This window comes from Saccopteryx leptura, chromosome 3 (genome assembly GCF_036850995.1).
Source record: "Saccopteryx leptura isolate mSacLep1 chromosome 3, mSacLep1_pri_phased_curated, whole genome shotgun sequence".
Taxonomy (NCBI): domain Eukaryota; kingdom Metazoa; phylum Chordata; class Mammalia; order Chiroptera; family Emballonuridae; genus Saccopteryx; species Saccopteryx leptura.
The window spans coordinates 116,627,878-116,655,160 of NC_089505.1; the positions used below are offsets into that span (position 1 = coordinate 116,627,878).

Below are 27,283 nucleotides of genomic sequence, written 5' to 3' on the forward strand. Positions count from 1 at the left end.
TCGAAAGTAAATGAAACTATAAATCAAGTTACAATTCAGAGTGTTATAACTCTGAAAAAAGAAATAGAAAAATAAAAGATTCACCATGTTCTAAACACATATGCACATGAATCAAAAATGCAATTAGAGGAATTACACTGAAAAAGTACAGACATACTTGTAGGCATGTCCTATAACATCCAAAGGAGCTGAAAACTCAAAGTTTAACAATCTGTTATATGCTTATCTTACAGAGAGTGTCCAAACTGTCTAGCAAAATCCTAGGGATTCCAAAGAGATGCCTAAAGGCGACCAAGCATGATGGTTCCCATTCCCACATACTACCCATTCCCACCCATCTAGTCTTCAATCAAAGCAGTACTATCTTTCTTGGCTTTATATACTAGACTTCACTAAGATTTCATCTAAAACAAGTTCATTGCTTTAAAATAAAAAAGTTAAGAATAGCACTGTAACAGAACAAACTTTGAAACAAACTTTAAATAAGACAGTTCTAGGTTCAAATTCTAGTTTTGACACTAAATGACCTTAAAGAATTTATATAACCTCATTGAACCTCAGTTTCTTCATCTGTAACTTGGGGATAATACCATCTATATAACTTTAATTATTCATCAAAAATAAATTGCAGGTTTGATGTAAGAATTAATCAATAAACAAATGTAAAATTGTCTATTAGCACTTCTACCTGGCACAAGGATGTTCCATAAATGTCTACAGGTAACATAAATGAGAGAAGTTGGAATAGGTCATATGTATACACATACATACGCTACACAAGTGACAACTGTGAGCAACTAGAAAAAACATATAGATCCTGAAGAATCAGCTACTATTCCCAGTTCTAGCCAATTTGTTGCTAAACAGGATTGCAAGCCCAGTAGAGTAGGGTCTTATAATTTTTCAAGAGAACAACATATCCAAATTTTTCTTTTAAATCTCCTGACTTTTTTATTTTCTAAATACTATATGGGCCAAACAAAACATTGAATTTCTGTCCAAAATTTATAACCTTTGATTTAGAGACTCAGTGAATACCTTGCATCCAATTGTCCCTGCATGCACTAAAGAGACATTTTTATTTCTGCCAGAATGACAGAATAGTTTGATCAACATGTCATTGAAAATAACAAACATTGAGTAAAATATTTCTAAAACTTTATAAATTACTCAACAGTATGAAAGAAAGTAAGGTATGATCAAGGTCAAAAACTAAGTGAAAAAGGGAAATTAGAAAAGCATGCAGAGGAAAAGAAAATACCTCTCATTTACCTTCAGGGCATTTTGTCAAACCCTATGAATTACAACTTGCAGTTCCAAAGTCTAAGAGGCAAAGTCCAGGTGTTACCCAAGAGAAGTGCAAGGAAAATTGCTCCTTACCTTTGGCACTGAGTGCTGGTGAAGGGATGGGGGGCAATGATAGCACAGAGTAGTATCTCTCCTGATATTCACAACAAATTAAACCTCACCTAGATTACGGTTTAAAAAGCTTCATTATTTAGGATAGTTCTAGATTGGTAGTGTGCCCCACTCAATCTCGATAGAAGCAAATGCACATCCTCTCTGAGGAATCTGCCTTTGAGCTCAAGCTGGAAGAATTCCCACAGATAAGTTTCCAAAATCAGTAAATTCACAACCAAAAATCACAAAATTTGGAAACGAATCACTCAGAGTAAGATAGAGCTGACACATCAGCTGAAAGACTAAAATCCTCAAAGACTTAAGATACAGAAATTACTAGACACTTTACTGTTTTACTTTATGTGATTTATCCACTGCTATATTTCAATTGCCTATATGAAGATGAACCTCAAATCTCTCTCTGGCAGGTATCAATCTCCTGATCTCCAAACATAAATATCTAACATTCCCTCCTAGATATCTCTAATTTACCATATCCAAAGCTGAATTCATTCTTTTTTTAATAAAATGGCATAGCTCTTTTATTCAAAAATGGCTTTCAGGTTGCTAGCCTAAAATGTCTTTCATTTGCTTTGTTAGAGTAAGCACATTTCTTTCCAACTCTTTTTTTTTTTTCCTGAAGTTGGAAACGGGAGGCAGTCAGACAGACTCCCGCATGCACCCGAACAGGATCCACCCGGAATGCCCACCAGGGGGTGATGCTCTGCCCATCTGGGGCATCACTCTGTTGCAACCAGAGCTATTCCAGTGCCTGGGGCAGAGGCCACAGAGCCATCCTCAGCGCCCGGGCCAACTTTGCTCCAATGGAGCCTTGGCTGCAGAAGGGAAAGAGAGAGACAGAGAGGAAGGAGAGGGGGAGGGGTGAAGAAGCAGATGGGCGCTTCTCTTGTGTGCCCTGGCCGGGAATCTAACCCAGGACTCCTGCACGCCAGGCCGACACTCTACCACTGCGCCAACCGGCCAGGGCCCAACTCTTGATTACTATGAGAAATGACTCCACTAAACACTCCTGGGCTCTTAGCCCACTCCTCACCAAAGAGGTAAGTAACTTGGTTAGTGGCTAGAGATAATCGAAAACTCTGCATCCTGGACTCTATATGGCAGTAATCTGGGCATATCCGCTCTGTTGAGCTTAACAATTGAGTCATCAGGTGGACTGACCCATGGTCTAGACTGGATTCTATTGAGTAGGAACGAGAGAATGTAGAGAGTTAGCCAGTCTATTTGGATTTTAAATCTAAGTCACATTCTACAATACTCTATATCACCCTTATGAGAAATAAAGGTAATTGTGAGCCTATGACTCAGCAATTCTATTCCTTAGTACATATATGGTTATATGTATATATATAAATACATATATATGCATGTGTGTGTATAATTCTCTAGGGTATGTATGTGTGTGTGTCCCCAAAAGAATTTAAACATACGTTCACAAAAAACTTGCATATATTCATAACACCATTATTCACAATAGCCAAAAAGTAGAAATAAAACAAATATCCATCAACTGATAAATGGATAAACAAATTGTGGCATATTACACAATATCCATAATATATCATATAGTATTATTCAGCCATAAAAAGGAATGAAGTACTATTACATGTTACAACACTGATGAACCTTGAAAGCCTCATGCAAAATGAAAGAATAAACAAAAGACCACATAGTGTATGATTCCATTTATATAAAATATTCAGAATAGCCAAATCGTAACAATGGAAAGTAGAATAGTGGCGGCCAGGAGATGAGGGAAGAGGGATGGGGAATGGGTGAGAGAAATGAATGCTAATAGGTTTCTTTTTGGAGTGATAAAAAATGTTCAGGTATTAAATAATGGTGACAGCTGCAAGACCTTGTAGAAATAAAACTTCGTTATAAAACCACCAAATTGTATACATTAAGACTTTATGGTATGTGAATTTTTATCTCAATAAAAAACTAATTTACCAACAGTAATATTTAATTTTCATCTGTTGGTTCTTCTATTCTTCAGTCAATTCATAATCCAGGCAAGGAAAAAGGATCTTATATATTGAGTCCCCCAAATACCAACACCTTTAGGATCTCCAATTAGTTACCGTTCACTACGAACTCTAGTTCCTAGATATCTTTCAATCTATTTTAGTATCAGTGGTTTAGTTTCCATTTTCATTTTAATCTACATTGCTGCTCCTAAATGGTGTTCTGAACCCCAGGTTGGTTAACTAAAATAAACATACGCCAATCTTCTCCCTGCCCAGGCAAACGACCAGCAGCATGGAAATTTCACAAGAGAACACTAAGGTTCACAGTGAAGTCAAGAAAATCTCAGTGTCCTCCAAATTATAAGCCCACATTCTCTGGAGCCAACTACAGCTGAACAAATTATATTAATTCACTCAACTGCATCCATAATTTACATGGTTTAGGTTGGTGCCAACGGTACCTAGAAGCTTTTTCTCCAAATTCTTTGGAAACCAACATGCAAGAAAGTTTACAATGAAATAACCAAAATATGTGTAGCAAAACCAGTCATTCACTGATGGGTATGCACCAATGGATGCTACCGTATTATATCTCATCAACAACAGAGTGTGGAATTTCTTTTAATATAAGCAGTCTTCAAGTGTATACTAAACTGAGTTACACACCATCACATTTAGGAAGCAATATTTAACAAACTAACAGTTGTATAATAATGCATCATTTGCGAGCAGGAAGTAAAATAGGACTAAGTATTTGGAAAAAAAATTCTTATGAGCCCTTCTCTCTCCCACCCACACAGATATAATTTTTTACAGTTTACAAACAACTTAAAGCATTCAAGACTGAGTCAAAACTGGATGAGAATCTCAACAGTGACCATGGGTATATTGTTAATTTAACTAAGGCTTAATTTCCTCTATACAAATGGGAAAATTCATGCCTCAGTTACTCTAACAGTAGCTTGAATGAAAGCACCAACATAACACCAGACAAAAGTAAGAATTAAGTTTGTTGAAAGTAAATGCTACAGCACTAACGGTCAAGACATTACGCCTTCTCATTTAAGTTCTGAACCCAACCCTATCTTTCAAAAGACTTACAAGTATAAAATTCACCAGTATCCATGAAGCAATAACCCCTCTGATTCAGAATTGTTATAGATTAGTCACAGGCAAACATTAAAGCAGTCATGGAAATACCCTGTGTCTTAATTGGCCTGAACAGAAGGAACTGCCAGAGGAAGGAATAAAAGGAAAAGAATTCTGAGCAGCAATCAGCTGTTCACCTCTGCTTCACTAGCTAAACCTGAAAGCAGTGGTGCGGCCTGAGCTAAGAAGTGAGAAGTCTGAGTCATATGGCCTCAGAAAGCAATTGAAAGCATGTGAGAATAATCAAAGTTCACCACAGGAATATTAAAGGGAGGAGAGAGGCCAAACTTAACTTTGGAAACTTTAGGAGAAAGGGAACTAGTTTTCTTAAAACTAGAGAAAATCATAATGGAAATAGCAAGAGATTTAATGGGGAGAAAGGCAACAGTGTTACACATAGATCATAAACTGAGGAGAGTGTACTGGCCTTTAATAGAAGATCATTAATACTACAGAGGGTGGCTTTCGTGGACTAAGTGAGATTAAAAATTAGATTTCAGAGGAGTTAAAAATTAGGAGTAAGAGGAAAATATAAGTTTAGCTAAAACATGGTTAGGATGAAAATAAATGAAAAGGGCAATAAGGTCAAACAGTCAAATAAAAAAATAGTTTAAATAATGAGGAAAGGTGAAGAATGTTAGAACCTTTATCACACTGTATCCTTCATAGTTTTTGTCACCATCTAATACACAACTTTTGCTGTTCTTCTCTCCCCCCCACACACAAGAATGCAAGCTCCACACAAGCAAGAACTTTTGTTTCATTTTGTTATATCCCCCAAAATCTGGTATATAGCCAGCAGTCATATTTAATAAATGAACCAGGTTCGTCAAGAGTTGGAGAGATTACTTAAAATAAGAACAACTAAGATCTAACTGAAAACTCACAAAATCTTTTAAATATAATCTTTGTATCCGTTAGTTCTCTATGCCTCAAAGCAAGTAATTAAGGACCAATCTACAGTTAAAAACGGCAAGTTAGGTATCCAGAATATATAATATTCAGTAATATTAAAAAAAAAAACCATTTTAAAAGGGGGGAGGCCAAGATTTGGAGATATAGCTCAAGGAGAGAGCATTTGACTGAAAAAAAAAATGGGCAAAGATATGAACATAGACATTTCTCCAAAGAAGATATGCAAAAAAGATGTTCAACCTCATTCATCATAAGGCAAATGCAAATCAAGACGAGATACCATTTCACAAGCCAAAGGACAGACAATAACAAGTGCTGTGAAGATGTGGAGAAGTTGAAATTCTTATACATTGCTAGTGAAAATGTAAAATGGGGCTGCTGCTACTTGGGAAAACAGTACGGCCATTCATCAGAAAGTTAAATAGTTACCATATGATACAGCCTTTCTACTCCTAGGATATATACCCCAAAAATGAAAGCATATATCCATAGAAAAATCTGTACAAAATGTTCACAGCATTAAGGCATAAAAGCAAAAAACTGGAAACAGTCCAAGTGCTCATTAACTGATGAATGGATAAATGAAATATTTGGCAATAAAAAAGAATGATAATATGCTACATGTATGTCCCCTGAAAATATGCTAAGGGAAAGATGCCAGTCACAAGAATATGTGATTCCATTTCTATTAATTGTCCAAAATAGGCAAATCTAAATAAGCACTTAAATTGCAATTAGTAGTTAGGTTTAGATTAAGTTTCTTAGGGCTTGGGAAGGGGAGAGAGGCAAAGAAATGACTGCTAATGGGTGTACGACCTTTTTTTTAAGAGTTTTTTTATTTATTTTCTTAAAGCATTTTAATTTTATTTTTTTTATTTATTTTGTGACAGAGACAGAGAGAGCCAGAGAGAAGGAGAGACACGAAGGGAGAGAGATGAGAAGCATCAATTCTTCATTGCGGCACCTTAGTTGTTCATTGATTGCTTTCTCATATGTGCCTTGACTGGGAGGCTACAGCAGACTGAGTGAGCCAGCGACCTTGGGCTCAAGCTGGTGAGCAACCAGATGATCCTGCACTCAAGCTGGTGACCTCGGGATCTTGAACCTGGGTCCTCCACATCCCAGTCTGACGCTCTATCCACTGCGCCACCGCCCGGTCAGGCATAGGGCTTTTTTTTAAAGAAGAGAAAATGTTCTAAAATTAAAGTACAGTGATGGTTACACAACCCTATGAATATATTAAAAAGCATTGAATTGTATACTTTAAATAGGTGACTTGCATGGTATGTATGTCAATAAAGCTGTTTTTTTTATGAGCAAGTTTAGAGCCATCACACATAAATGTTCTCACTCTGTTAAGTTCCTGCTTCCCTCTCTAATGTCAGAGGAGCCACCTCCATCTTCCAAACTGGAACAGGAAGGGGACAGTAAAAGAAATGACTTCACAAGTAAGCAACTCTACTATTGCAACTGTTCTCAAATCTATACCCCCTTAAACAATTTGTGGTTCGGGAAAGTTATTTTCTCATGGGCTCCACTATTTCCAAACCACACCATTTATTAATTAAACATATTTAATGAAGATACACTTGTAGTTCATAAAAGAAGTTTTATACACCTATATACATCCTGAAAAAATTCTATAGGAAACCACTCTACTATTGCCTACAAATCAACAGCTTAGGCTATACCCTTCTCCTAAAATAAGACCAGGGCCAGGACTTTTTATTCTAATAACAGAAAATTTTTAAAAAAGCATGCCAACCAACAATCAAGTTTAGCTTTTTAAAAATGTTTTAAGAGCCAGAAATGTAAGTCTGAACTAACTGCCTCTTTACCCGCCAGTTTAGTACTAGTATCAATAAAACAGGTGGGGGAGAGGGGAGATTCTTGGCCAAATATCACAGAGCTATAACTTCTTCCAAACCTTACTTCCTGCAATTTATGTAAACAGATCATACACAGGCCATCTTCTTCAAACCAAATCATAACCCAAGCAAATAGCACTATATTCTATTTCTGGGTCTGTCATTAACTCACTGGATAATCCTGAAGCTTTCTTTAGTCTCTCTACTTGCTCAATAACATAATCACAATTTCCAGACCCAAAATCAAATCATGTGGACTAATAAAGAATGTTTCCCAATTTGTAATTTTTATGGAAAATCTGACAAATGTGTATGAAATTAAGTCACATTATGTTTAAATCACATATTAAATATACATAAAAAATTTTAAGATTATTCAGTACAAAACCGTTGAATTCCTCCATTTTAAACTTTTAAATGTATTTAATCTCTCTGTCTCTGTCACAAAATAATACACAACAGGGAGAATGATCTTTCAGAGGGCTGAAGGATTTTGAGGCTTTAAATATAAGCTCAGTTATATTTAGAAAACCACCTTTCTGTATCCTGTATCTTCATCTTGGGCATTCAATCCATGTGCTTTGCCCAGTGTTCAAAGCAAGAGATCCTACCACATCCCTGAAAAGTAAATTGAACTATCAGAATATACTGATTGTCAGAGTGATGCCATGCTGTACCGAAACTGAAAAGAAGGGAAGCTGTAGTCTCCACACTAGCGCTATTTAACAGAATAAAATTACATGTCTGGTCCCCAAAGCCAGTCTAAAAACCACAGTCAACTTTATAAGAATCATTTCTATCCTGTTCCTAAAAATTCTGATTCAAGATTCTAAGGTGAAACCTAGGTAATCTACTAATTAAACGTTAGCTCAGGGCCCTGGCCGGTTTGCTCAGTGGTAGAGCATCGGCCTGGCGTGCAGAGGTCCCGCGTTCGATTCCCGGCCAGGGCACACAGGAGAAGCGCCCATCTGCTTCTCCACCTCTCCCCCTCTCCTTCCTCTCTGTCTCTCTCTTCCCCTCCAGCAGCAGCCGAGGCTCCATTGGAGCAAAGATGGCCCAGGCGCTGGGGATAGCTCCTTGGCCTCTGCCCCAGGCGCTAGAGTGGCTCTGGTCCTGACAGAGCCAACGCCCGGAGAGGCAGAGCGTCGCCCCCTGGTGGGCGTGCCGGGTGGATCCCAGTCGGGCGCATGCAGGAGTCTGACTGTCTCTCCCCGTTTCCAGCTTCAGAGAAATACAAAAAAAAAAGTTAGCTCAGGTGATTCTTATGTACAATTTATTTGGAAACTATTGGTTTACAAGGATAGCAAAAAAATTTTGTATCAGGCTCTGGCCGGTTGGCTCAGTGGTAGAGCGTCAGCCTGGCGTGCAGGAGTCCCGGGTTCGATTCCCGGCCAGGGCACACAGGAGAAGCGCCCATCTGCTTCTCCACCCCTCCCCCTCTCCTTCCTCTCTCTCCCTCTTCCCCTCCTGCAGCCAAGGTTCCACTGGAGCCAAGTTGGCCCGGGCGCTGAGGATGGCTCTATGGCCTCTGCCTCAGGCGCTAGAATGGCTCTGGATGCAACAGAGCAATGCCCCAGATGGGCAGAGCATCGCCCCCTGGTGGGCATGCCAGGTGGATCCCAGTTGGGCGCATGCGGGAGTCTGTCTGACTGCCTCCCTGTTTCCATCTTTGGAAAAATACAAGAAAAAAAAAATTTTTTTGTATCATGTTGCCAACAGGTACAATTTGCTTGGTAGGTAGTGGATGCCTAAAGTGCTACACCAAGGTCATGTCTAAACCAGCAATAGTAGTTTGCACACAGTGATGCAGAAGTGGAAACATATGAACCATGTACCTGTCATCTGTGTTTTAGACCAGTGGTCCCCAACCCCCAGGCTGCGGACTGGTACCAGTCCGCAAAGAAAGAATAAATAACTTACATTATTTCCGTTTTATTTATATTTAAGTCTGAACAATGTTTTATTTTTTAAAAATGACCAGATTCCCTCTGTTACATCCGTCTAAGACTCACTCTTGACGCTTGTCTCGGTCACATGATACATTTATCCGTCCCACCCTAAAGGCTGGTTCGTGAAAATATTTTTTGACATTAAACCAGTCCGTAGCCCAAAAAAAAGGTTGGGGACCACTATTTTAGACTACTGAACAAGCTTTTTTAAAGGCTTTTAGGTAAGAGAAGAGACCCAGGCCTGGATTATTTATTCACTTTTAACTGGCAAAAGCTCTGGCTGACACTGGGGAGGGTAGCAGAGAGCAAGAATAGCCCACTAGCATAGGTACCAGGACTCTCCAAAAGTACTTATTAAGCTTCCCAATATTATGCAGAAAAATAAGACAAGATTTCTGCTCCCAAAATGTCCATAGTCCTGAGAAATGAAAATTCTAAATAACAACAAAAACTTGATTTAAAAAAAAAAAGGATTATTGCCCTGGCCGGTTGGCTCAGCGGTAGAGCGTCGGCCTAGCGTGCGGAGGACCCGGGTTCGATTCCCGGCCAGGGCACACAGGAGAAGCGCCCATTTGCTTCTCCACCCCTCCGCCGCACTTTCCTCTCTGTCTCTCTCTTCCCCTCCCGCAGCCAAGGCTCCATTGGAGCAAAGATGGCCCGGGCGCTGGGGATGGCTCTGTGGCCTCTGCCCCAGGCGCTAGAGTGGCTCTGGTCGCAATATGGCGACGCCCAGGATGGGCAGAGCATCGCCCCCTGGTGGGCAGAGCGTTGCCCCATGGTGGGCGTGCCGGGTGGATCCCGGTCGGGCGCATGCGGGAGTCTGTCTGACTGTCTTTCCCCGTTTCCAGCTTCAGAAAAATGAAAAAAAAAAAAAAAAAAAAAAAAAGGATTATTTGTGCCTTCACAACAGTTACACTTTAATTAAGGGTGGGAGCATTGAATAACAGGCCAAAAAGAATAGTGTTTGGATTAATTCAAGAGAGTTCCTCATCAGGACTTGATTAAAGTAATATATTAAGAAGATTCCACTGGCAGCATTTTCCCAGAGGGTAAGAGGTGGGTGGTGGGAGGAATGGGAGGCTATATAACAAAGCCTGACCCATGGGAAGATAAATAATCTGCTTCATATTGTTTCTATATGCATCTCTCTCTACCATTGGACTGCTGGCTCTTAGTGGGCCAAGCACATCCACCTTTCTAGCTCCCACAATGCCTAGCATATTTTGTACATAATATTACAAAAGGTTTGCTGAATTACTGTAAAGAAGGAAAACTCTTATAACTCTATCAAAAGAACAGTTAAAGCACTTGGTAGAGACATGAAGGGTCAAAGGAGTGGATGGAGTAAAATTATGTCTAAAAAGGGCAGACCAGCCCTGGCTGGTTGGCTCAGCAGTAGAGCGTTGGCCTGGGGTGTGGAAGTCCTGGGTTCGATTCACGGCCAGGGCACACAGGAGAAGCGCTCATCTGCTTCTCCACTCCCCCCCCCTCCTTCCTCTCTGTCTCTCTCTTCCCCTCCCACAGCCAAGGCTCCATTGGAGCAAAGTTGGCCAGGACACTGAGGATGACTCCATGGCCTCTGCCTCAGGTGCTAGAATGACTCCAGCAGCAACAGAGCGACGCCCCAGATGGGCAGAGCATCGCCCCCTGGTGGGCATGCTGGGTGGATACCAGTCCTACGCATGCGGGAGTCTGTCTGACTGCCTCCCTGCTTCTAACTTCGGAAAAACACAAAAAAATATAAAGGGCAGACCATGTTAAGTTAAAAGAGACAAGAAACAAAACCAAATATAATGTGTAGAACTTGGCTGGATGTTGTTGATTAAGTCAAAAACCAGCTGTAAAAAGGCATGTTTAAACAATGGAGGACATTTTATTATAAAATGGGTATTAGATGTCACCTAGAAAATATTGTCAATTTTGTTAGATACAATGATGGTATGTGGTTATGTATGGATATGTCTATAATTTTTGGAGCGGCATACTGACATTTGTAAGGGTGCAAAAGTAATGTCTATGACTTTTTTAAAAATATGCAAAAGACAGTTGAGACGTGGCAAACGGCTTAATAATGGTTGAATCTATGGTAGGTATATGGTGCTTCACTATATTTTATCTATTTTTGAGTATCCTCAGCAATGCAGTTGGACTGTCATGTTATTTGGGCAAATCCAGCCTTGTACAATTAACTCTTTTTTTCTTTCTCAGATTTCAGGAAGCTTACAAATGACTAGTACTTCTGAGAAAACAGCCTAGACTCAATCAGAAGAAAACGGGCATTCATTTATTAGCTCTACTAATACGAAATCTCTCTGAATCAACTCAAAGAACTTCTTGTAAATTAATATGAGAACTGAATATGAGCCAAGAAAGTGACTCAGCTGCTAAAAAGAAAATACAATCTTACGCTTCATTAGAATAGAATCCAGATCCAAGGAAGGTAACAGTACCATGCACTCCTCACTGCTTAGTTCACACTGGAGTATTGTGTTCTGTTTGGAGCGCCCATTTTAAGAACACTTACTCACAAGCTAGAATGCTTGCAGAGAGGGATGGATATCAGACTAGTGAGGAGTTTAGAAGCCAAACTGTCAAGTACAGAATGGCTGAAGAAACTCTGTGTTTAGCCTGGAGAAGAAAATACTTCCCAGTCTTCATGTCACCTCTACCATACAGACAGACCTCAGGGTATTTATTATACATATTTTTCAGAGGATGTCAAGAATAGGCACTCCACAGTCAAATAAACTTGAGATAAACCAGTTGTTTTTTTTTCTCAAAAGGACTTACCAAAGTGTTCAATATTCTAGTGTTTTGTAATTCTTCAAGAGGCTGTTCAATATTTTCCAAATGTGACCATTTATTCATTTATTCAACAAATATTTACTGAGCCCCAGTTATTTCCCAAACACTCCTCCAGGTGTTGAGGATACAACAATGAACACGTTTAATATCCTAGAGCAGGGGTCTCAAACTCAACTCAGCATGTGGGCCGCAGAGCAAGATCACAGCCATTCGGCGGGCCGCACTAGGTCTACAAAAGGCAACTGTTACGCAACACTTTTCAGTGTCACAAAACGACCAGAAACTGTAGTTCGCATCACAACTGCTGTTAACTAAGCTAATATCTAGCTAGGATGCTAGAGAAATGAAAAATACAAGTAGGCCCCTAGGCTTACTTAATTTTATCCAAAATATTTTGAACTTCGTGGATTAGTCTGCGAGCCGCACAAAATTGTTCGGCGGGCCGTGAGTTTGAGACCCCTGTCCTAGAGGATAGTTTGTGAAACAGCCAACCTGAGCCTCTTGCTACTCCTCTAACTTACATTGGGCTTCCTCATCTCTTAGCTTTTTGATTATGCTCTCTGCCTACCACTCCATCTCTAATCTTAATTCAAATACTACTCCTCCATGAAGTGTTCCTGATTATCATAAGCAAATGCACTCTCTTTTCAACAAACTGGCTCTTTCTCTGTATCAGTTCTTTGAGAACAGCCTATACAGCTTAATTACCTTTGGATCTTTCACAATGCCAGGACGGTGTCTTGCATGTGTAGGTACAAGAAATATTTGCTGAATGAGTAATCACACTCAAATATTTGAAGGGTTATCTTGTTAAAGAAGGCAAACTAGGTATCTACTGTTCTATAGAGAAGGATTAGGCAAAAGAAATGAAGTGCTGACTTATAGCAGGGGTCCCCAAATTTTTTACACAGGGGGCCAGTTCACTGTCCCTCAGACCGTTGGAGGGCCAGACTATAAAAAAAACTATGAACAAATCCCTACACACACTGCACATATCTTATTTTTAAGTAAAAAAACAAAACAGGAACAAATACAATATTTAAAATAAAGAACAAGTAAATTTAAATCAACAAACTGACCAGTATTTCAATGGGAACTATGGGCCTACTTTTGGCTAATGAGATGGTCAATGTCAGGTTCCATATTTGTCACTGCTAGCCGTAACAAGTGATATGACGCTCTTCCGGAGCCATGATGCGTGCGTCCCATGTCACAGGAAGTAGTACTACTGTATGTGAGCGACGCTGCACTTTGACCTCTCACTGACCACCAATGAAAGAGGTGCCCCTTCCGGAAGTGCGGCAGGGGCCGGATAAATGGCCTCAGGGGGCCGCATGCGGCCTGCGGGCCGTAGTTTGGGGACCCCTGACTTATAGCCATCAATGACTACAGTTGTTCTAAGAGTAGCTAAATAGGCCCTGGCCGGTTGGCTCAGCGGTAGAGCGTCGGCCTGGCGTGCGGGGACCCGGGTTCAATTCCCAGCCAGGGCACATAGGAGAAGGGCCCATTTGCTTCTCCACCCCCACCCCTTCCTTCCTCTCTGTCTCTCTCTTCCCTTCCCGCAAGCAAGGCTCCACTGGAGTAAAGATGGCCCGGGCGCTGGGGATGGCTCCTTGGCCTCTGCCCCAGGTGCTAGAGTGGCTCTGGTCGCGGCAGAGCGACGCCCCGGAGGGGCAGAGCATCACCCCCTGGTGGGCAGAGCGTTGCCCCTGGTGGGCGTGCCGGGTGGATCCCGGTCGGGCGCATGCGGGAGTCTGTCTGACTGTCTCTCCCCGTTTCCAGCTTCAGAAAAAAAAAAAAACAAACAAAAAAAAAGAGTAGCTAAATAACTATGTATCAAATGGTTTAATGGGATACTTCACTGGCCTGAGTAAAGGATTACCTCTTAAGATTCTAGAAACTACTGTGTATCTCATTATATTAGGTATAAGGTAACTTTTGGTACAATATACTTATATCAGTATTAAAATTCTTAAAATTGCCTGAACAGGCAGTGGCGCAGTGGATAGAGCGCTGGACTGGGATGCGGAAGGACCCAGGTTCGAGACCCTGAGGTCACCAGCTTGAGCGTGGGATCATCTGGTTTGAGCAAAAGCTCACCAGCTTGGACCCAAGGTCGCTGGCTCCAGCAAGGGGTTACTTGGTCTGCTGAAGGCCCATGGTCAAGGCACATATAGAAAGCAATCAATGAACAACTAAGATGTCGCAAAGCGCAACGAAAAACTGATGATTGATGCTTCTCATCTCTCTCCGTTCCTGTCTGTCTGTCCCTGTCTATCCCTCTCTCTGACTCTCTCTCTCTGTCTCTGTAAAATAAATAAAAATTAAAATTCTTAAAATTAAGTTTTTACATAAAACATTCTTTCACTTACTAGTACAAGGATACCTGTTATGTGTCATGTAGTGTGCTAAATATAGAGAATAAAGACACTGTATCCATCCTGGAAGAGTCAATACAAGGTTTCTTAATAATGCTCCCAAAGCAAATCTGATATAAATCTGAGTGCATAGCTTAACTACCTCAATAAGAAATGCTCCTTAGATAAGTAAATTCTTTAGATCAGTAATATTCAATATTTCGTAATCAGAGAAATAACTATGAAGCCATCAGCTCCTCTTAAAGCCACCTATCCACAACACTAAGTGCATTAAGTTCTTCAAAGAAGCAATCTAGTCATTTTGCTTTTCTAGTTAAAACTAGAAAAGAGCTTGATTGGGCGGTGGGGCAGTAGATAAAGCGTCGGACTGGGATGCAGGGGACCCAGGTTCAAGACCTCGAGGTTGCCAGCTTCAGCGCAGGCTCATCTGGTTTGAGCAAAGCTCACCAGCTTGGCCCAAGGTCGCTGGCTCGAGCAAGGGGTTACTCGGTCTGCTGAAGGCCCGCAGTCAAGGCACATATGAGAAAGCAGACAATGAACAACTAAGGTGTCGCAACAAAAAACTGATGATTGATGCTTCTCATCTCTCTCCATTCCTGTCTGTCTATCCCTCTCTCTGGCTCGCTCTCTCTCTGTAAATAAAAAAAAAAGAAAGAAAAAAAAAAACTAGAGAAGATATCTCAGAATACCTCCATATGCCAAGAATATTTCTGTGATGTCTCTCCCAAACTAAAAGATAGTGTGTTTGCTAGTAGAGCCCCTATCTTTTATACTTGTGTCCCTAGCATTTAGTACAGTGTTCAAGACATAGCAGATGGTGAGCAAATGAATAAATGAGTGAGGAAATTAATGAGTCCTATGTCACTGGATGAAAACAGTACCTTAAAGAAGCACTAATAATTTGGTTTTACTTATTAGAAACCTGCGGCTTGACCAGGCAGTGGTGCAGTGGATAGAGCGTCGGACTAGGATGCGGGGGACCCAGGTTCAAGACCCTGAGGTCGCCAGCTTGAGCGCAGGCTCATCTGGTTTGAGTAAAGCTCACCAGCTTGGACCCAAGGTCGCTGGCTCCAGCAAGGGGTTACTCGGTCTGCTGAAGGCCCGTGGTCATGGCACATATGAGAAAGCAATCAATGAACAACTAAGGTGTTGCAACAAAAAACTGATGAATTGATGCTTCTTCTCATCTCCCTCTGTTCTGTCTGTCTGTCCCTATCTATCCCTCTCTCTGACTCTTTCTCTGTCCCTGTAAAAAAAATAATTAATTTTTAAAAAAAGAAACCTGCGAAGAAAATGGAGACATGAGTAGATCCTAAGCCTAGTTTTCATTATAAAGCAGTATTCTAGTTTTAGGTTATTTATTAATAAGTAATTACTGTATGTAAACCTAAGATCTTTGTTGCTTCTGGTGGACTAAAATTAATTTCTTGAATCAGTAGAGCTAAATGACTAAATTATAATGCAAAGAAAAACCCAAAGCACTTAATATAGCCACACTCAACCAGTAAGATTATAATCAAATTATGTATCAAATTTATTAACGTAACTGTAACTGCCTACAAAGCAAAATACTTTGACAGCACCAAGTGTTAGAGTGCCCTTCAAAAGTGCTATCATTTTTACTTTCCTAAATTCTCATTTGAACCGTAAAAATCATACATGTTTATTTTTGCTGACTCTACTTTTACGTGTTCATTGTAGAGAACTTAGAAAACATAAACAGGTTCAAGGGAGATAATAAAGATTATCCACTGTAATGTTTTCTTTCCCAATCTTCAGAGTTTTAATTTCTTTGTACACTGTAATTCTTCCTACCTGCTAAGCAAGAGTCAATATACTCTATGGCAGTAATCCAAGCACTCTCAGTAGAATCATGTTCCAGGTACAACATCTCAATGTCTAAATTTTATAGGTGTATACTTCCATAAAATAACACCAAATCTGCTATTTAGTAATCCTTAAAAGTTTGCCTTCTGATTGCATCTCCTCCTTAACTCTAGAATTCTACAAAGGATGCAGGCTTAAGCCAAAAATACATCCAAAGACTGGAAATGGACCCAAACTTAACAAGGGAAAAAGTTGCTCCCAAAAGTTTTATGTCCCCAAGTCTTACATTATCACAAGACAAGGGCTGTTCCAAGGTGCTCAGGTCCTTTGGGGTCCATAATCTTTCATTTCTATCTCAAAAATTCAAAGTATGTTCTTCATAAAAATATTGCCAGTTTTCTACTAAAGGGTACAAGACTAGAAATAGAATGCAGGATCTGGGTTCCTGACTCCGTTCTACTAAATGATTGTGTGCCATTAATCTTAGCTTGTATATTATTTTCTCCATTTGTCAATAAGAATATTACTAGCTCTACCTATATTACAAGGTTTTTGTGAGGCTCCAAAATACAACAGATCAGAAAAAATGCTTTTCAAAAAGTATTATTCAAATGTTAGATGGAAATCTTTCCAAACATGAACTATAATAAACACACATGACCTATAATCAACAATATAAAACATGATTCTCCAGGCCTGGCCGGTTGGCTCAGTGGTAGAGCGTCGGCCTGGTGTGCAGGAGTCCCGGGTTTGATTCCCAGCCAGGGCACACAGGAGAAGCGCCCATCTGCTTCTCCAACCCTCCCCCTCTCCTTCCTCTCTGTCTCTCTCTTCCCCTCCCACAGCCAAGGCTCCACTGGAGCAAAGTTGGCCCTGGCGCTGAGAATGGCTCCATGGCCTCTGCCTCAGGTGCTCAAGTGGCCCTGGTTGCAACAGAGCAACGCCCCAGATGGGCAGAGCGTAGCCCCCTGGTGGGCATGCCGGGTGGATCCTGGTCGGGCGCATGCGGGAGTCTGTCTGCCTGCCTCCCCATTTCCAACTTCAGAAAAATACAAAAAACAAAATTAAAAAAAATAAAATAAAACATGACTCCCCCTGATAGGCAAAGATGCCATTTCTGATGGTGATTACTTTGTATATATATGGTAGAACAATACCATTAATACCTCCTAACACAGAGTAGACAGGCAAAGCATGTGACAGAAGCAGACCCAACCACAGTAGCAAAAACTGATGCCATATATTGTTTATCTCCTGCCATGCGAGTCCGCTCCATCTTTATTCAGAAGAGTAAATCTGTTCCTGACTACAGCATCTTTGGCTGTTATATCTGTAATAAGTTTCCAAAGTTCTACAGCCAAGCCACAGAAACTTTTTAGTTATGTTTAATAATTTAATAAGCACCCATGTAACCACCAGCCAAAATCTGAGATCTTAACAATCACATATTTCTACTATAGTGGGCTCACTTCCCAATCCCATCTTTCTGTGAGCAAACAGAATTTGAAATTATTAAATTCTAGCAGTCCTCTCGTCATTCATTCCTCTCACAAATCTATGTTTCAACACAGAGTAAGGCCAGATCTTACCCTTAGGGGAAAAAAGCTGATTCTAATTTCCAAGATCTTGAATAAGGTCAAATCAGCACCATACCCTAGCAATCAAGCAAAAGATCAATCTCATTTCCTTGATACCACTATACAGTGGACGGGACTCAGTCTAGGCAGAATTCAGTCAAGTTTTCAGTTTTGTACTCCAGGGAAAAATCTTAATTAAAAGTCAGTTTAGCCTGACCTGTGGTGGCGCAGTGGATAAAAGCGTTGACCTGGAATGCTGAGGTTGCCAGTTAGAGGCCCAGAGCTTGCTCGGTCAAGGCACATATGAGAAGCAACTACTACAAGTTGACGCTTCTCTCTCCTTCCCACTGCTCTCTCTCTCTCTCTCTCTCCTCTCTCTAAAATCAATAAATAAATAATTTTTTTTTTAAAAAGTCAGTTTACTAGGTCAACTATCCTTTAGCTAAAGGGTCATCTTGAAATAATCAGTCAACCTCTCAAAGGAATCCATTACCCTCCATATGATTTGAAGACAATGAAAAACTAGCCAATATATCACATCAATATTTTTCTCCCCCCAAATTCCATGTGTTGAAATCCTACCCCCCAAAGATGATGTTATTAGAAGGTGAGGTCTTTGGGAGGGGCTTAGGTCATCAGGGCAGAGATCTCGTGAGTGGAAATAGTATCTTATAAAAAGAGGCTCCAGGCCTGACCTGTGATGGCGCAGTGGATAAAGCGTCGACCTGGAAATGCTGAGGTCACCGGTTCAAAACCCTGGGCTTGCCTGGTCAAGGCACATATGGGAGTTGATGCTTCCAGCTCCTCCCCCCTTCTCTCTGTCTCTCTCTCTCCTCTCTCTCTTTCTCTCTCTCTGTCTCTCTCTCTCCTTTCTAAAAATGAATAAAATAAAATAATTTTTAAAAAAAGAGGCTCCAGAGGGATCTTTTGTTCCTTCCACCATGTGAGGACACAGCAAGAAAGTGCCAGCTATGAACCAGGAAGGGAACCTGACCCAAAAAATCATGCTGGCATCTTGAGCTGACTTTCCAGCCTCCAGAAATGGGAGCAATAAATTTGTTGTTTATAAGCTGCCCAGTATGTGGTACAGTATTTTATTATAGCATCCCAAAGGGAACAGGACAGATAACATGCTGAGTTTCTATAGACTCTCTAAAAACTCCCATCCAAGAACTTTCCCACCCCCAAAATTGTTAGCATTCAACTCAGGAGAGATTCTCTAAGACTGTTCTATCAGTTCCACTTGTTGCATTCCATTAAGTTTGAGTCCATTACAGACTACCTCACCCGCTGATGATGGGAAACACCACAAGTCAAATACTTCAGTGTAATTAATTTATTTATAGTTCTGATTATACCAAATGAAATCGCTCTAGAATTCTGATAAAAATCTTTGGTCAACCAGAGTGCTTTAGTAATTATTAGAAATTAGGCTTATTAATAGTGTCAAAGGAAGCACTCTTATTGAATATAATCCTAATTATCTTATGTTCATAATTATTCTATATTTTATTTTGTTACAATACTAAAGTCTGACACTTATGAGTCTTGTGCTTTGCTTCAGTTGTTTTGTCTCAATTCTATAGAAAAGTAATAACCACTTTGAAAGACACTGCACTCTCAGGTTATCAATTGACATGTCAAATAGAACAGCAGCCAAAGGAACCTAATTACAAAAGGTTACTTAAAATAAGTAGAATGCCACTGTTATAAATATAAATACAACATCTGGTTTCATGTAACAAAGCTATTTCCATATTCCAACAGATGGCCCAAAGTAATGTTTTGCTGATCTGGTTATAACAAATTCTATTAAATCCAAAATCCTGTTTAGCAGATGCCTTTTCCAATTTCAGTATAAGTCAATCTCTTTAACCAAAACACGGTGCTTTGGTTCTTGTTATTTGTGCACTAAAATCCACTTATGCCAATTAAGACAGTAAAATTTTTAAAATGTCACTGTGGTGTTTTCCGAGTTTTGGGGTGGAGGAGGTAGAGTACCTTCATCTAGAACTGAAAGGCTAACTGTTCAAAATAGAAGACAAAAATTCACAGTTAAAGGAAGGTAATGTGAGTTTTAGCTATCTCAAGCCAAGGTTTCTGAATAGTAACAATGTGGAAAGCTAAGTAACTAACAAAGCTGACAGTGAAGAGCACTGAAAATAATGCAGTTTCTGAGGTGGGAGGCTATTAGCAAGGACAAACAAAAAAATGTACGTAAATGCCTAAACAACATGCACATTGTAGTGTTTGGTTCCTATTTTAAAGAAATGTGGATGCGATGTCAACTTAATTTTGCAATATTCAAGATCCAATCTTCATATTCTGGTCATGCCTTTGCTTGAAATATTACCCTCTATTAAATTCATAACACAGTAAACTATACTGTGTATTGATTAACAGCCACTGAGTTCTGAAACAGACTGTAGGAGTTCAAATTCTGACTCTTTCCATTCCTAGCTATACACCCTTTAAGCAAGCTACTTAACCACTCTGTGCCCTTTTCCTCTTCTGTAAAATTTTGATAATAAAATCTACCTTTTAGAGTTGTTATGAGGATTATAATAATAAATGTAAGGTACTTAGAACATTTTTGGGCCATAGTAAAGCCTCAGAAAATATTAGCTATTATTATTATCACTACCACTAGCATCGTCACATTAATTCCCACTAAATTTCCAGGGGGGGGGGGGGGGACGCAGAAATATTAAATGATTTATCTAAATCACAGAGCAAACAAATAAAAAAATCTGGATTTTTTTTTAACTAATTTTAAGTTCTGAAGAATATTAAAAATTACTGATTCCTTAAATAAGGGGATTTCCCAGCCCCTTTAATTTTCCAGAATTCACATGGTATCCTTTAATAGCAGTGCAGTAGTGGAAATAGCAACGGACATGGACTAAGAGGATGACCTAATTCAGGCATGACGAACATATGGCCCGCAGGCTGAATCCGGCCCACGTAATGAGTTTACGTGGCCCGCAATTAAATTTTTAATATTCTCCGCTACTTTAAAATCTCAGCTACTCAGAAGCGGAAGTGTCTTTATTAGAAATCAAGATATTTAAGAAGATAGCAATACGTGGAAAAGAATTCCGCGTGTAACCTAATCTACGGTTAACTTCCAATAATTGGTTGAATGGATTCACGATACTTTATTTTTTTTTTAAATTCCATTATAAAGATTTACAACTTTTAAACTCATCTGTACTCGATAGGAACTGTTTGACATTTAGCGGCAATGTGAAACCCACATTTTTTGGGGTGGAGTTTGCCAGTGCACACCCAAGGTCAAACAATTCATTATTTTTGTGGTCAAGTGTCCTGAATCAAGTGGCACTGTAGCAGACAATAGCTGCAGTTGATAACTGAAAACGTGTCCAGGCTGTTTGTAAAACGAAATAATTGTTTTATTTGCGATATAACCCCTTCAAGCTCATTCTATTAATTAAATATTGTTTCAATTGACTGCGATACAGTTTGGATATTTATACAGTATGTAATTATATTTTTATTAAAATAATATTGTATATTAAAATTTTTCACTCATTTATTCATAAACAAATTACATAATAAAATTTTGATTACTTAAACGAATCGTTTTTGTATTTAACATTTTTTAATTTTAATATTTTGTCCAGCCCGTGAAAAAAGTTTTCTTTCTAATCTGGCCCGGGGGCAAAAACTGCTGGCCACGCCTGACCTAACTAGTCCATCACTGACTTAAGTGTGCAATCTTGGGCAAGTCACCTAATCTAAATTTCAAACTGTTCATCTTATAAAATGCATGCCACCATCAAGGCTGTTGTGGGCTCAAATGAGAAAATTGATGAAAACAAAATATGTAAACCATAAACAAACTACATAAATGTTCAAGGGCTATGTCTCACGCCTTTATATCCCCAATACCTAGCAGAACACATAGCAGAGATTATGATCTAAAAGAAAAGCTGCCCTGGCCGGTTGGCTCAGTGGTAGAGCGTCGGCCTGGCGTGCAGGAGTCCTGGGTTCGATTCCCGGCCAGGGCACACAGGAGAAGCGCCCATCTGCTTCTGCACCCCTCCCCCTCTCCTTCCTCTCTGTCTCTCTCTTCCCCTTCCACAGCCAAGGCTCCATTGGAGCAAAGTTGGCCCGGGCGCTGAGGATGGCTCCATGGCCTCTGCCTCAGGCACTAGAGTGGCTCTAGTCACAGCAGAGCAATGCCCCAGATGGGCAGAGCATCGCCTCCTGGTGGGCATGCCGGGTGGATCCTGGTCAGGTGCATGCAGGAGTCTGACTGCCTCCCCGTTTCCAACTTCAGAAAAATACAAAAATATAAATAAATAAATAAATAAATAAATAAATAAAAGAAAAGCCATGGAAGGGGTAGAATTGGCAGGATGAAAATTAAAATAAAGATGGGGAAGCGTTTTTAAAAAAGAGTAAAAAGTCCAAATGTCCTTCAAAGAATGAATAAATAAAAGTGAATAAATATACACTAGAATATTACTTATCAACAAAAATGAGAAACTGATATATACTACAAGATGGATAACCCTTGAAAGTATGTGGAAAAAACCATATACTGTATGATACATTTATATGAAATGTCCAGAACAGGCAAAACTATAGAGATAGTAAGTACATTAGTGGTTGCCTAGGATTCAGTAGGAAGAAATGAGGAGTAACTGCTAATGGGTACATTCTTTTTTGGGTATCTAAAGATAATTGTGGTGTTGGCTGCACAACTTGGTAAATATACTAAAAACATTAAGTATACTTTAAATGGGTAAACTGTATAGTATGTGAATTAATGTCATAATAAAAATAAATGTTTGAGAAAACTGTTAAAGTAAAAAAATAACTGGCTTTAGAATACGTTTTCCTTTGTAAAGAAAAATATGGTTGAGTTTCCTGGTATTTGATTAGCTCTGACATGATGACAAGAATGAAACCAGAGAAAGCAGTAGAAGAAAATTCTACAAATTACCACACCAGACCATATTTCAACAAATCCTTCTATAGAAAAGAAATCTGGCATCTATTCTTCTCTTCCCTTTCACTATCTGAAGAAAAAAAAAAGTATTTTTATCCTTCCTTTCAAAACTCTAAGGTTACAAATTACCTAGTCCTAGTTCAATAGTCTTTTCATCATCATCATAGTTTCTAAACTTCAGGACTACATTCGCTAGTGTCAGCCACATTACTCTTCCTACCCTTGGCTTCTATAGCTCTGATGTATACCTCCTGGCTTTTCTCAGAATGCCTTAACTATTAGCCTATAATGTTGCCCAAACTTCCAAATCTCAAAGCTCTTTCACCATCATACCATTGACCTCCCAACACTCACCTAACTCACATGTTTTTACTACTATCTATAGCCCTGGTCAGTGAGTAATCTATACTACATCTCTATTCATCCTATAGCGATGTAGTACAGTTACAGTACTTTTATTCTTGTCAGTTCTTGATTATCTTCACTAAGGTTGAGAAGCTGTGGTATGGCTCAACCAAAATAAGTAATTCCTATGCTATTTCTATGTTACTTTAAAATGTGGTATACATTTTTCTTCTTCTGAATAGATGTTTTTCGAATTATTTCACTTAGATTAATACCAAACTAAGTCTTCCTTTCCAGAGCCAAACCAGCAAGGAGAGAAGGCTATCAGGAGTGGCAAGAGACTAGCCTGCTATTGAAAAATAGACTGAACACAACCTGATGTTACCCAAAACCAACCTTAGCTTGTTTTCCTTCACAGTGATACTTTCCTAATTTCCTCACTATTATCAGCCATCTTCCCAGGATTCTATGCTTTTAATCTTTTAATCTTTTATTTGCTCTCTTCCCTTTGCCCACACTCAATCATCACCGAGTTCAAATTAATTTTCATTCACATATACACCTTCTTATAAATTCTATATTCTTTCTTAGGACAATGTATGATTTATAATTAAATGTATAAGTCTCCCATCCAAGTACTAACCAGGCCCGATCCTGCTTAGCTTCCAAGATCAGGCAAGATCAGGCATGTTCAGGGTGGTTTGGCCGTAGACAATTAAATGTATAAGTATACATTGAAATCAACACTATAACATAATTAAATACATTAGCTCAAAGGCCAGATTGCCTGGGTTCAAATCCTGATTGGCTCTGCTATTTACTCTCTGTTGGAGTTTGATCAAGTCAATTAACCTCTCTGTAACCCAGTTTCTCCATAGAAATAAAAAGACCTTACTATAAAGATTTAATGAGTTAAACATGTAAAAAAAAGAACAATTCCTAGCATATTTTATTCAATAAACGTTAGCTATTATTTTATACCCATAAGCACTACTGTATGTCAAACTCTCATCTCATTCTTACAATTCTCCAAGAGCATTCTTCAAGTCACTCTCTCCACCCCAAGACACTCAGCTAATACAAACAGAAACAATATGTATCATCTTACTCCCATTATTTAAAACCCATTGTGGTATCCCATCAAACTAAACCCTACATCCTTGATACATGCTCAACCAATATCCATTCAACAACCCTAAACTCATTTATTATTATGCAGTACACATTCTCTGCAAGCCAAACCTCTTAATATCTTTGATATTAATATTTCTCTCTCTTTGCAAAAACCAGTACACTCTCATGGAATACATCTCTTTCCCTTCGAAAATTCCGATCTTTTTCAAATGTCACTCATATCTTTGACTTTGGTTGCACTGCTATCCCAGAAGCCTGATGTTGCTTGGTAATTATGAATGCTGGACTTTATGTGTTGTTTCTCCAAAAGAAGTTGAAGTATTTGAAGAGACCACGTATTTATCGCTTGTGTTTCTTCATACAGACTGCTCCCCACATAGCACAGTCTTTTGCAGAAGTACACAAATGCTGACTTACTGAAAAAAAATATGCCTCAGAATGTATCACAACCTTCTCTATTTTCCACTGCCCCACCCATGCTTAGCATTATGAAAGCAGATAGGATCTGTATTTAAATTATTTTTATTTTACATAGGAGAATGTACTAACAATCGTACCAGATAAAAGAAAAATATATATACTCAAAGAGAATGTACAATTCAAAAAACAAACCAAGAAAAAGTGAGACTGCTGGCCATTTTGGAATCTAAAATGTGACTTCAAAATATTAAGACTTTTTATTTCATCCAAACTAATGAACCAAAAAAGAGCCAAAATAAACATGTCCTGACCCCATCCAAAAAAAAATACCTAATAAAAGCATAACAAAGTCCCCAGTATCTTCAACAGCATTAACAAGATTCACTCAACTCCAAGACACAAAAAGAAAACTGAAATCCTCAGGTTTACCTAAGACAACAAAAACAAAACAAAAATAAAAAGCAATCACATTTATGTATGCTACCCAAACAGAAAAATGGAGAGGAGTTACTACTCTTCTATAAATATCTGCAAACGCCTGGGTGAATAAAAGTCTCCTCTCACTGCTACTGCAGACTGTTCACTGTTAAAGGAGCAATCAAAAGAGCAAAACACAGGAAGATGGAAACCTTAACCTGGAAGAGATATTAAGGAAAGAAACTACTCAAAACACATTTCAAAACCAGTTTCCAGAAACAGAGCGCAATGACATTCAATAGACAGAAGAAAAGTGAAATAAAAGAGCTCCCAAGAAATAAGTGACTCAGTGAAACTAACTAGTGCTGCCTGGAAAGTCAAGAGCTATGCACATAACACTTCCATAGCTGACACTTCAGCTTGCCTCACTGGGAAACAAAGTAGAAGATAAATGTTAAGTAAATGTCAGGAAAAAGACAAAAAAGATGCCCACTAACTCCCTGGCCAGCCCAACTCAGCTCATTCAGGAATCCAACTAGGATCAACAGAGACGTAGATCGCACAATACAGAAAAAGAAATCCTTCACCAACCATACACACACAAAGTAGAGTGTAGAAGTGAAAACTACACCTCCGTGCATCGGCAGCTAGGGCTTATTCTCTCTTCTCTCTCTAGGATTGTGCAGTAGCGAAAAAAACAAGCAGAGCCAAAGGGAGAGGAGGAAAGATGTCAATGAAACTAAGCCCTGCTGTCCCCTGATGGTCTCAATTTCAGAGTACAACTCCTGCTTCTTCCAGCATAACCAACAGTAGGCCTCAGCTAAGAAAACTGACCCTGACACCTTCCACGCCACCAGGAGGAAATCACAGAGGAAAAACCACCCCGTTAACCTCCCTCCTCACCAGCTGCAAAAATGGAGGGGGGGGAGGAGGGAACACCCTACCACGTGGGCAGGATGCAACACACACAGGACAGCAACACGTCCGCATGGAACGGCTGTGTCCTCACGCCGGCAAAGGACACGGCGACAGGATGGGTGGGAACACAGGACCCCTCGCACGGGCCTCCTCACCCCAAAGGGCAACCCTGTGGCAGGACGTGCTGCCCGCCTTGCCCGCTGAAAATCACCCCAAAGCTTGAAGGGAAGAAGCGGCAACGTGCCGGGGTAGGGGGCTAGCCCAAGCGAGGGGCAGGTCACGGAGAGAGGGAGGCCGGCGCCGTCCTCGGACCCGGAGACCCCGGGAACCCCGTCTGCCACCCCCCAGCCCCGCCTGGGGGAGGGGCGGGAGGCACGGAGGCGCGGAGCCGCCGCTTCCCGGCTGAGGGGCAGCAGCAGCTGAGAAGCGCCGCGGGGGAGGGAGGGACCCGGCCCTCGCCGCCCGCCAGGCTCCAGCTCCGACCCGGGCCCCCAGCTCCACCCGCCGCCCACCCCACAGCGCGGCCGCGGCTGAGAGAAGGGAGAAGGCGTCTCGCGAAGGGCAGCCCCTGCCTCTGTCCCGAGAGATGCCCCAGCCCCGCCTCCTCGCCCGCCACCCCGGCCGGCGGCCTCGGCGGCGGACGCTCACCTCAGGCTGCGCAGGCCGGGACGGCCCGGCCGAGCCCCCGGCCGCTTCGTGCGTCTCCGCCCCCCGGGAAAGGTCCCAACCTCGCCCGGTGCGAGTGGCCGAGGCCCCAAGCAGCGCCCAGAGCGGCGGCGGCAGCGGGAGCAGCCAACATCCGGGGCCGCGCACCCGGAACTACTTCCCGACCCGCTCCCCCTCCTGCCCCCGCCGCCATCCCCGCCTCCGCCTCCCGCGACGTCGCTGCGCCACCGACCCGGCGTCGGCGGCGTCACGGCTCCTCCGCGATAGTGAAGGGAGGACGCGCGCGGATCCCTCCGCTGGGACAAGTAGTGCCCTGGGACCTCGGGAGTTTTCCTTTACACCGCTGGTGTCATGGAGCGACCAGCAACTCAGAGCGACTTCGGGTTTTGCACCTCAGAGCGGCGATTGGGAGTTAAGGACAGCAAGGACTTGTGGCTTTGGACTCTGCTCATGGATTTCAAGGGCCCCATGATGGCAGGGAATGGCTCCTCGTGACCTTGCCCCCACCCCCACCCCAATTTCGCCACCTCACCGTAAAGACCGGC

The 27,283-nt window shown here is 40.8% G+C and overlaps 1 protein-coding gene across 3 annotated transcripts in view; it reads right to left on the reverse strand.

Moving 5' to 3' along the window:
* Window positions 1-26,900, reverse strand: part of FOXJ3 (forkhead box J3) — a 170,203-nt gene extending 143,303 nt beyond the window's left edge. For all 3 annotated transcript variants that reach the window (XM_066376019.1, XM_066376016.1, XM_066376018.1), the window contains exon 1: window positions 26,721-26,900. The gene's annotated coding sequence lies outside the window, so the exon portion shown is untranslated. The remainder of the gene's footprint in view (window positions 1-26,720) is intronic.
* Window positions 26,901-27,283: the final 383 nt, after the last annotated feature.